The 10048-nt window shown below is 38.6% G+C and overlaps 1 non-coding gene and 1 pseudogene across 2 annotated transcripts; one reads left to right on the top strand and one right to left on the bottom strand.

Annotated features, from left to right (window-relative positions):
- Nucleotides 1-5189: 5189 nt before the first annotated feature.
- LOC143539609 (aquaporin PIP1-3-like) lies at nucleotides 5190-6864 on the top strand (annotated as a pseudogene). The gene is made up of 4 exons (XR_013136470.1): nucleotides 5190-5542; nucleotides 6099-6397; nucleotides 6480-6620; nucleotides 6701-6864. The product of XR_013136470.1 is annotated as an aquaporin PIP1-3-like (transcript).
- Nucleotides 6865-7952: 1088 nt separating this feature from the next.
- Nucleotides 7953-8024, bottom strand: TRNAM-CAU (transfer RNA methionine (anticodon CAU)). Its single transcript has one exon. It is a non-coding gene; the product is annotated as a tRNA-Met (tRNA).
- Between the last annotated feature and the right edge of the window lie 2024 nt (nucleotides 8025-10048).

Here is a 10048-nt window from a genome sequence, read left to right as displayed (position 1 = left end):
CCAAAATCAACCCATCTTCCAAACTTTTTTTTAAAAACATGTCTAGAAATTGGTACCCAAACCTAGATTCAGGTTATAGTTACGACGATTTATGGTCGTCACCAGACCAATCGATGTTTTTTTCGGGGTCGCAAGAAACATCCGGCTTTCAACAATCCAACATACAACCGTCTCCTAACTTTGTTGTTCCGGAGACACAAGAATCACACGGTGATGCTACGGGAGCAAGAAGACGCGTCCACCGAAAAAAACAACTTGCAACGGACGGGCCGGGACCGGCTTCGACTCCGAGGATGAAACGGAAAACCAGTCTGTGGTCATCGGATGAGAAGGAAGCCTTGTGTCGGGCTTGGATAGTCATTTCTGAGGATCGGCGTTGCGGTAATTGTTTTAACGTTTTTAATAATGATTTTTAAAAAAAAAGTTAATTACAAAAGTTAACTGGAAATCTAATTTAATTATTCATTTTGCAGCCGACTACCAAAAGAGCAAGGTCTTTTGGACAAAGGTTAGGGAGACGTTCTATTCGCTCGTTGGGAGTACAGAGCGGAACGCCGATATGATTTCGGGTCGGTGGTCCGAAATCTGAAAATTTGTCGGCTTGTTTACTAATCTTTTCAACAGGAACGCCGGTCGTATGAGACCAAGTGGCAGTGATGATTTGGCGGTTTACAATTTCACTGTCGAAGAGTGGAAGCAGGAGTGTCTGCGGAGGTATGGGACGGTGAAGACGTGTGACGATGTAAAGTTGTGGAAGAGGCTGAAAAGGTGTGCCAAGTGGGTTGAGCTGGTGGCGCCCGACCATGATGCGGAAGTAGGGCCGAAACGGACTAAAACTAGTTCGTCTGGAGCGTATAGCACTTCTGCCGCGTCGGATTGCCGCGTTGGATTCGACCTAAACATTGCGGGGGAGGAAACGTCTTCACCGCCGAGGAGGCGGCCATTGGGACGGGACGCCAAGGGGAAAAAACCGGCTGAGGGGGGAGTCGTAAACATCGTCGATCTTGTTGAATCCCTCAATAAATTCAACAAAACCATGGAGGTGGTCTCTAATGACAAAAAGGAAAAAAGTCGAATGAGAGATTTGGACTTCCTTACAAGAGACTTCAGTAACCTAAATCCGGTCGATCAAATGCTGATGGAAAAGCAAAAGGAACGTATCCGAAAGAGGTTGATCGAAGAAGACCAAGCCGAAGAATAAGAATAATGTTTTTTTAGTACTTTAATTTTTATTTTATTTTTAGATATTAATGTTTTTTTTTAATGTGTGTTTTTTTTAATAATTTATGAGTTTTTTTTAATAATACGTTTTTTGAATATATTTATAAAAAAATAAAAAAAAAATCCGCTGGAGCCCCTGCTCGCGCCCCTCCACACCAGGGCCAGGGGCTCCACCGGGGGCTCCAACACCCATCTTATCCAGTTTCTCTCTCTGCCATACGTCACAATATTATTGGCTGGAGCCCCCACTTGCGCCTCCGTTAGAGCCCCCCACACCCCTCAGCCTTAGAGTTGAGTTGTGAGTTATCATTATTTCGTGAGCAGTCGCTTTCATCAACGGTCAGAAATTGCACCGGCTAATTGCCTACAGCCACATATTTCTTTTCGTCCGTTAAATGGTCCCATCATGCAAACGTCTTCCTTTATTTACAACATTTTAATGGTTTTAATACAACTCATGAAATAAAATAAAAATACACATTACTTTACCCCGCAAAGCAATCAAATGAATAGTGAAATTATTATTATTTTTTCAATTTTCATTTTCAACGGCTAATTTATTTTACTAATTTAACCTTTCTTTAATAACTCGTATGGGTTATGTTTCTAAAAACCTGAATAAGTATTAAGTAATTATATTTTAGTCTTTTCATGAAATTCCAATATATCATAAGTTACAAGAGTTTCGGTACTATATTGGTAATGTGACGAATCGAACGGATATTGAACAAACAAAATTGATATGGGAATTCGTTTTGTAGTTTTTCAATCAAAATAAAACACATGTTAATATCATTTTCAATATATCATAGCTTTATTTTTTGATTTACTTTCCAATTACTACAGAGAAACACCTGTAATACAAAGAACTGAATCAAGATCAATTGAATTCCCGTCACTTAGCACAAGGAACCCACCTAAACTATATAATAACTAAATATATATAGTTTAGTATACATCTTTAAATTAAAAGCTAAAATTCAAAAATCCAGCAAAAATGTTATCCAGAATAAATAAATATTGAATGACCAATAATTGAATGCCACTCTGTACTGGATAACAACACAACACACCACACAACATAAAGGAAAAAACACATTATTATCAAAATAAAAAATAAAATTGAAAAAACACAAAACACAAAGAAACAACTCTAAATCCATCTGTCACACCCTCTGCACTTTCTAGAACAACCAAACCTACATTATTATCAAACAAATTACACAATCATTAACCACAAAATTACCAAATTAAATACTCCATTAAACAAACACACATTGCATTATAAAACCCCATCTTCTGTTGGATCAGCCGGGACCGAGACGATCCGAGCGCGTTCGAGACGGAAGGTTTGAAGACCAAAGACGGATATAAACAAACACGAAACAAACGATTTCATTGATAAAAACGAAAGATTACATGCTTGTTTAAACACTGAAATCACGATCTATGGCAGGGGGAGGTCGAGCATGGCCTCCCCCCTCATCCGGACAGCACCTGGGCCCCGGGCACGCAAAACCTCTACTGTTCACGCCTGAAAGCTGGTATTTATACCCGCTGCCATTCGGTCAGGACTCATTCGATCGAATGAGTCCTATTCGATCGAATGGCAGACTCATTCGATCGAATCAGAAACTCATTCGATCGAATGAGTATCCATCTGAAAATGCTCTTTCAAATGGATCACTTTCAGCGTGAACCACTACCTAGGTGTACAGCATACAACATAAACATTCTAAACTATTCGCCAAGCGACGGCCACACAATGTGCACCAACAAATTCCCCCTTGGACGTTGCTTGCGAATTGCTGTAGACACCTCTTGCAATCTTCAGTCAAATCTTCTGCTTTATCTTGATAATCACGTTGAAGAATACCATCATTGCAGCAAGATTCCCCCTTAGACTGAACTCTCAGTTAATGATGCAAAGTGTTCTCCATTGCTGATATCTTCAGACAAAACAATCTGTTTAAAAACAACCAACTATAGAAATTCCCCCTCAGACGTTGGCGTGTATCCCAATATATAGACGTGTAAGCTCATATCGTCTTCCGCTGACTTAATAATGTATTGGGCAATCTTTGATGAGGCTTCCGATCCACAGCTACTCCCCCTAAACAGATTAGTTAGTATGCAGATTCATCATCGGAGACAAAGACACATCATTAACTTCGTGATTGCGAATCACCATTCTTCAACAGAATTCCCTCCAGAAAAGATGCAGAAGTTGCTTTTGACAGTACTTCGTTGACTTCTTCAACAGTAGCAGCTTCTGCAGGAATTGTTGAACTTGGAGATGATTGAGGAACATTTGACTCTTTTGCTTGATCCTCCTTAATCTCCAGATAATCACAGACTGATTCCCTCCACGAAGCGGAATTCTCACATGCGGAAAATAAATATTTGACGCTGATTGGCCCATAAATAGTCAGATGCTCCTGACTACCCCACAATAACTCGATTACTGCTATTCATATTTCAAGGTCTGACATCATAACTCATCAGTAATCACTTTTCTCTGTTCTTCTGTGTTCTTATAACAATCACCACTGTAGAAGCTCAATGAACAAGGGGTTGGCCATTAAACTTGTAAACGATAATTCCTTCAGGTGATTGTGCTTTGTTCATTGCCCAAATTTGCCGCTTTAACCATTAAACATTTAAACGCTCTGACTTTGCCGGCAAATATCAGTGAAAATTTCACTGTCACCAAACTTTTTCTGGAAAGTAATCAACTTGTAAAGGATGTCCAGAAAAATCTTCATCACTGACCCGAAAATTAACCGAAAATTTCCCGGAAATTTTGTCGAAAAAATTTTATTTTTGCCAAACTTTTTCAGAAGACTTCCCGACTGATAAAAATGGCTTGGGCAAATTTTCGTGTAAGCGGGCGTTCCAGACTCTTTTTTTTTTTTTTTTTTTTTGGTCTGGAACATGTTCGATCGAATGAAGCACAGATTCGATCGGATGAAGAACAGATTCGATCGAATGAAGAACTGGTTCGATCAGCTATTTGAATTTGACACTTTGAGCGGGAAAACCAGTTCGATCGAATACAATCTGATTCGATCGAATGAAGAACTGGTTCGATCAGCTATTTGAATTTGACACTTTGAGCGGGAAAACCAGTTCGATCGAATACAATCTGATTCGATCGAATGAAGACAATCGAATGGGCGGGAAAACTGGCGTTTGAATTTGACACTTTTGAGCGGGAAGACTGATTCGATCGAATCAGTCAATCGAATAGGCCTATTCGATCGAATGGGGAACTCGTTCGATCGAATGGCAGATTCGACTCCTTCATCGCCAGCCCAGAAAACGCGAAGAACACGAAGAACACACCAACATTTTAACGTCCAGAACGCATAAAATCAAGAGCTCGGTTTGCTAGAACGGTTGTTAGACCCTTCTAGCGGTAACCGTGGCTCTGATACCAATTGTTGGATCAGCCGGGACCGAGACGATCCGAGCGCGTTCGAGACGGAAGGTTTGAAGACCAAAGACGGATATAAACAAACACGAAACAAACGATTTCATTGATAAAAACGAAAGATTACATGCTTGTTTAAACACTGAAATCACGATCTATGGCAGGGGGAGGTCGAGCATGGCCTCCCCCCTCATCCGGACAGCACCTGGGCCCCGGGCACGCAAAACCTCTACTGTTCACGCCTGAAAGCTGGTATTTATACCCGCTGCCATTCGGTCAGGACTCATTCGATCGAATGAGTCCTATTCGATCGAATGGCAGACTCATTCGATCGAATCAGAAACTCATTCGATCGAATGAGTATCCATCTGAAAATGCTCTTTCAAATGGATCACTTTCAGCGTGAACCACTACCTAGGTGTACAGCATACAACATAAACATTCTAAACTATTCGCCAAGCGACGGCCACACAATGTGCACCAACATCTTCCATCCTCACAAACCCACCACACACTCTTAACTCACAACCCAAAAAAACTAAAGCTTGTTCCTAGAGAAAGAAAACAACAACAATGGAGGGTAAGGAAGAAGATGTGAAGCTTGGAGCCAACAAGTACTCAGAAAGGCAGCCAATTGGGACATCAGCCCAGTCAGACAAAGACTACAAGGAGCCACCACCAGCTCCTCTGTTTGAGCCTGGGGAGCTGACTTCTTGGTCTTTTTACAGGGCTGGCATGCAACTTTCTTGTTTCTTTATATCTCTGTCTTGACTGTCATGGGTGTGGTCAATTCTCCCACTAAGTGTGGGACTGTTGGGATCCAAGGGATTGCTTGGGCTTTTGGTGGGATGATCTTTGCTTTGGTCTATTGCACTGCTGGTATCTCAGGTATACTTTCATCATAACCTTTTAAACTTTTAGTGATGTTTAGATGATCAAGATTGTGTCTTTTTTTGCAAACCCTTAGGTTTACTTTATTTTTATGCGAACCATGTTTATCTTTTGAGTTAAAGATTCAATTTTTACTTGGATTATTATTCATATCAAAGCCTTAATCTTGATCATATATGATTATTGAAATATCATGCTTTTGATGTTTATTATGTTGACTATATGATTAGTGATGTTTAACTAGTTTAAGTAGTTTAGATGATAAAGATTAGATTGTCTTTTTTCTTTGTTTCACAAACCCTGTTTATCTTTTGATTTAAAGATTCAATTTTTACTAAGATTATCATTCATTAAGAGTGAACATTAGCTTAGGTTAAATTATGCTTGGTGATATTTGACTAGCCAAGATTTTATTCCGGATCCAAGTGTTTAGATGATAAAGATTTGTCTCTATATTACAATCCCACATCTTTTGAACTAAAGTTTCAGTTTTTACTAAATATTAACATTGGGGTGAAAGTTATCTAATTTTATAAAATTATGTGTAAAACAGGAGGACACATTAACCCGGCCGTGACATTCGGTTTGCTATTGGCAAGAAAACTATCCTTGACCCGAGCACTGTTCTACATAGTGATGCAGTGTCTTGGAGCCATCTGCGGTGCGGGTGTGGTCAAAGGATTCGAGGGCAAACACGACTACAACACTTTGGGCGGTGGAGCCAACGTTGTAGCCCACGGTTACACCAAGGGCTCGGGTCTCGGCGCTGAAATTGTTGGCACTTTCGTGCTTGTTTACACCGTCTTCTCGGCCACTGACGCCAAAAGAAGCGCAAGAGACTCTCATGTTCCTGTATGGTTAAACTTTCCCCCTTTGTCAATTAACATAGTTATAAAGGTCAAACCTTTGTTGACTTTGACTTTTTTGTTTGTAGATTTTGGCCCCTCTCCCAATTGGGTTCGCGGTTTTCTTGGTCCATTTGGCGACTATCCCCATTACCGGAACAGGTATCAACCCTGCAAGAAGTCTTGGAGCTGCAATCATCTACAACAAGGACCATGCTTGGAATGACCATGTAAGTTTTGGTTGACTTTTAAAGTCAACATGTATGAAACATTGGTCAAAATTTGACTTTTTTGTACTTGTGTGTTGCAGTGGATCTTCTGGGTTGGTCCATTTATTGGAGCTGCACTTGCTTCTTTCTACCATGTGATTGTGATCAGAGCTATTCCCTTCAAGAGCAAATCTTAAAATCTTTTTGTTAAATGTCTCTTGTTTTTATTTTGAATGTGGTTTTTGGTGTTGTGTTATTGTTTGTTGTTAATAAATGTTATGTAAATTATGACATCCCCTAAATGGGTTTCATTTCTTTCTTCTTTGTAATATCTTTAAAACCATGGAAGGAAGATCATGTCTTTTAATGATTTCATATGTATATGTTTTTGTTTTCCTTTATTTATTTCTAAGGGGTTAATATTGGGCTACATTGACACATGTGGTTACTTTTATCCATCAACATAGCTAAAGTCAATTAGAAATTTAATCAAAAAATTGTATAATTACATATAGAAGGCTAGTTGAGGACAATGCGATTACATGCTTGTGTTACCGTTTTGGCTTATAATTTTGAAACTTACACTTTAGTCATACTATCTGCTTAAACGTAACAATTTTAGTTCTTGACACTAACTAACGTTAATTTTCTGTTAACTTTATTGTGAAATTACTAGTATAGCCTAAATCTCACTCCTAATGATCATCTGATCTCATAGCATATCAGCTCAGGGCCAACTGGGTCTAGTGTATGGTAAGCGACCGCACATGGTAAAATTATTGAAGAATTATTTTAACGATTTGCGCCTAGGCTCAATTGTCAGCATTGCATCTTAAAAACAAGAGGTAGCGAATCTGATCTTGGCCTCATGCATATTATTTTGTTTTTTCTTTACTTATCGGACAAATGACTCTTTGTTGCAGTGGTGATTCGCTTTATGAATAGGGGAAAAGCCTCTCCTCTTATTAAAGTGAATACTATGATTTTAAACAGGAGTATATAATTGAGAAATTGTTTAAACTTGGTTCGATAAACGTATGAATACAGACAGTACTACTACTATAGTTGTAGTCAACGGGAACTATTAATAAGACAAACAAAACAATAACCATGAAATTAATCTCCCCTTCTTATCCGTCCCATATGATTAAATGCTCTTGATTTACTTTACTTAAATATTGTTAGCAAATAGCTTGAAAGTTGTACGATTTTCAGAAATTAATGTCTCCTAAACAACTATATTCAAACATAAAAAGAGAATACATGAAACCGTTTTTGCTAGTTGCACCGGTATTCACCGAAGGAACAAAAAAGTGTATTAAAAATTTTATTGCGGAAGCCACTCCGGGTATATATCAGAGCCAGGTTTCGATCCTGGGACCTGTGGGTTATGGGCCCACCACGCTTCCGCTGCGCCACTCTGATTTAGTGATGTAAGCTCGCACAACATTTTTAATAACTGATACCTCCTTTATAGACAAATATCAAATACCAAATGGTAGAGTCGATTATGGCCATTACACATTAACGGTTTAAAATTTTGACAGGAAAATAATTAAATCATTTAACTAGGGGTGTGGGTGTTTAAAGCTGGTCATCGTTTCATTGTTGTTTGCCCTAGATTAAAACCGGCTTGACTTTCTTAAAAAAAGTCTGGATAGCATGTTAAATTCACGTGTCCTGAAACCATGTTTAAATAGCATGTTATATGTTACACATGGATTGATCTTAATCTCATTGATTGAATCGGTTAGTAGTTAGTACATATTTGTTTGTGAAAGCAGCCTCGATAAATATTCACCTAGAAAAAACTTGGTTATTTCTGCGGGCCGCCGGTTTATTTGGGTTTTTAAAACTGAGCTATATATCACTACTAGAGTTATTTTGATTGGGCCTATGTTCTGATTGGCGTGGACTAGTTTATGACCACCCGTAGACTTAACAAAATGTTTCCTTTTAGCATAATTTTAACTAGTGATGCTCTTGGCGCGTTGCGCCATAGCAGTCTAACATATGCAATTTTTACCGCAAGTTCGAAATGCACGCAACGGAAAATCGGTTGACCCGTTATAGATAAAGCATAACCCGAATCAGCCCATTATAGATAAATAACTTGAATTATACCTGTTTAAGAGATAATAAATTATCTGAGCTCATATTATTAAAGATACAACATAACATGTTTGACCCATTAGAGATTTAAAACATAACCCACATGGTTTTCAAGAATTAATACTAGGTTAGTACTCCATGAACACACCGGTGAAAAGTATAAACAACGTTAATATACATATATGAATTACATAATAAAAACTATAATTTTATAACTATAAGGTATTACATAATGAATATCAACGAACGAAGCGGTGAATTTTTGCAAAAGGAAGAATAAGAAGTTAATGATATTCAAAACTGATTTTGAGATGGCGTATGACTCGTTGAGTTGGGAGTATTTGGCGCAAGTTATGGTTTTTATGGGTTTCAATGGGACGTGGATTAACTGGATTCATTCGTGTTTATCTTCGGCTAGAGTTTCTGTGTTGGTGAACGGAAGTCCCACGTCTGAATTCAAGGTGGGGCGGGGTTTGAGATAAGGAGACATGGAGGGTTTACATGTGGCTATAGAAAATCTTGTGTCTGCCGGTCTTTAGAAAGGGGTAAGTTTGGGAACAGAAGGGCCGTGTCTTTCTCACTTATTTTATGCAGATGACGCCATTTTTCTTATGGAATGGTCTTGTGATAATATTTGAGTTTTGATTCAAACACTTAATTGTTTTTATTTAGCAAGTGGGTTCAAGTTAAATCTACATAAGTCGAATCTTTATGGGGTCGAAGTTGACTTTGAAGAAGTCACTTGTTATGCTCAGATTACTAGGTGTAAGTCAGATAAAATCCCCTTTGTTTATTTGGGGCTTCCGATGGGAAGTAATATGAATAAGGCGCAAAGTTGGCAAAAAATAGTTGATAAATTTAGAGTTAGACTATCGAGTTAGAGAGCTTCTTTGCTTTCTATTAGTGGCAGGTACACTATTATAAAGTCGGTTATGGGAAGTTTAGGGATTTATTATATGTCCCTCTTTCTTTTGCCTGATAATGTGTATCGAAGACTTGAATCAATTAGATCTAATTTTTTTTGGGGCTCGGGTGAGGGGGAGAAAAAAATTCCGTGGGTTAAATTGGATATGATTTTGGCGGACAAACAAAAAGGGGGTATAGATATTGGTAGCCTCAAAGGCATCAATCTAGCACTTCTTCAAAAATGGAGATGGCGTTTCGTTAGTCTGCCTAATGATCTTTGGTTTAAAGTGATAAAAGTGTTTCACGGAAATATGGGAGGAGTTATTGGCGGGACTGAGATTGGCTTGGGTAATGGAGTTTGGCACTGAATTGTAAAGTCTAGTAGAATCCTTCATGAAAAAGACATTATTACTTGGAACACGCTTAAAATG

The sequence above is a fragment of the Bidens hawaiensis genome, unplaced genomic scaffold (assembly GCF_021521415.1).
Source record: "Bidens hawaiensis isolate Kalapana, Puna unplaced genomic scaffold, B.hawaiensis_p1.1 tig00011951_1, whole genome shotgun sequence".
Taxonomy (NCBI): Eukaryota; Viridiplantae; Streptophyta; class Magnoliopsida; order Asterales; family Asteraceae; genus Bidens; species Bidens hawaiensis.
Note: the sequence above shows the minus strand (reverse complement) of the source record. Positions and strands in the feature narration are given on the sequence as shown.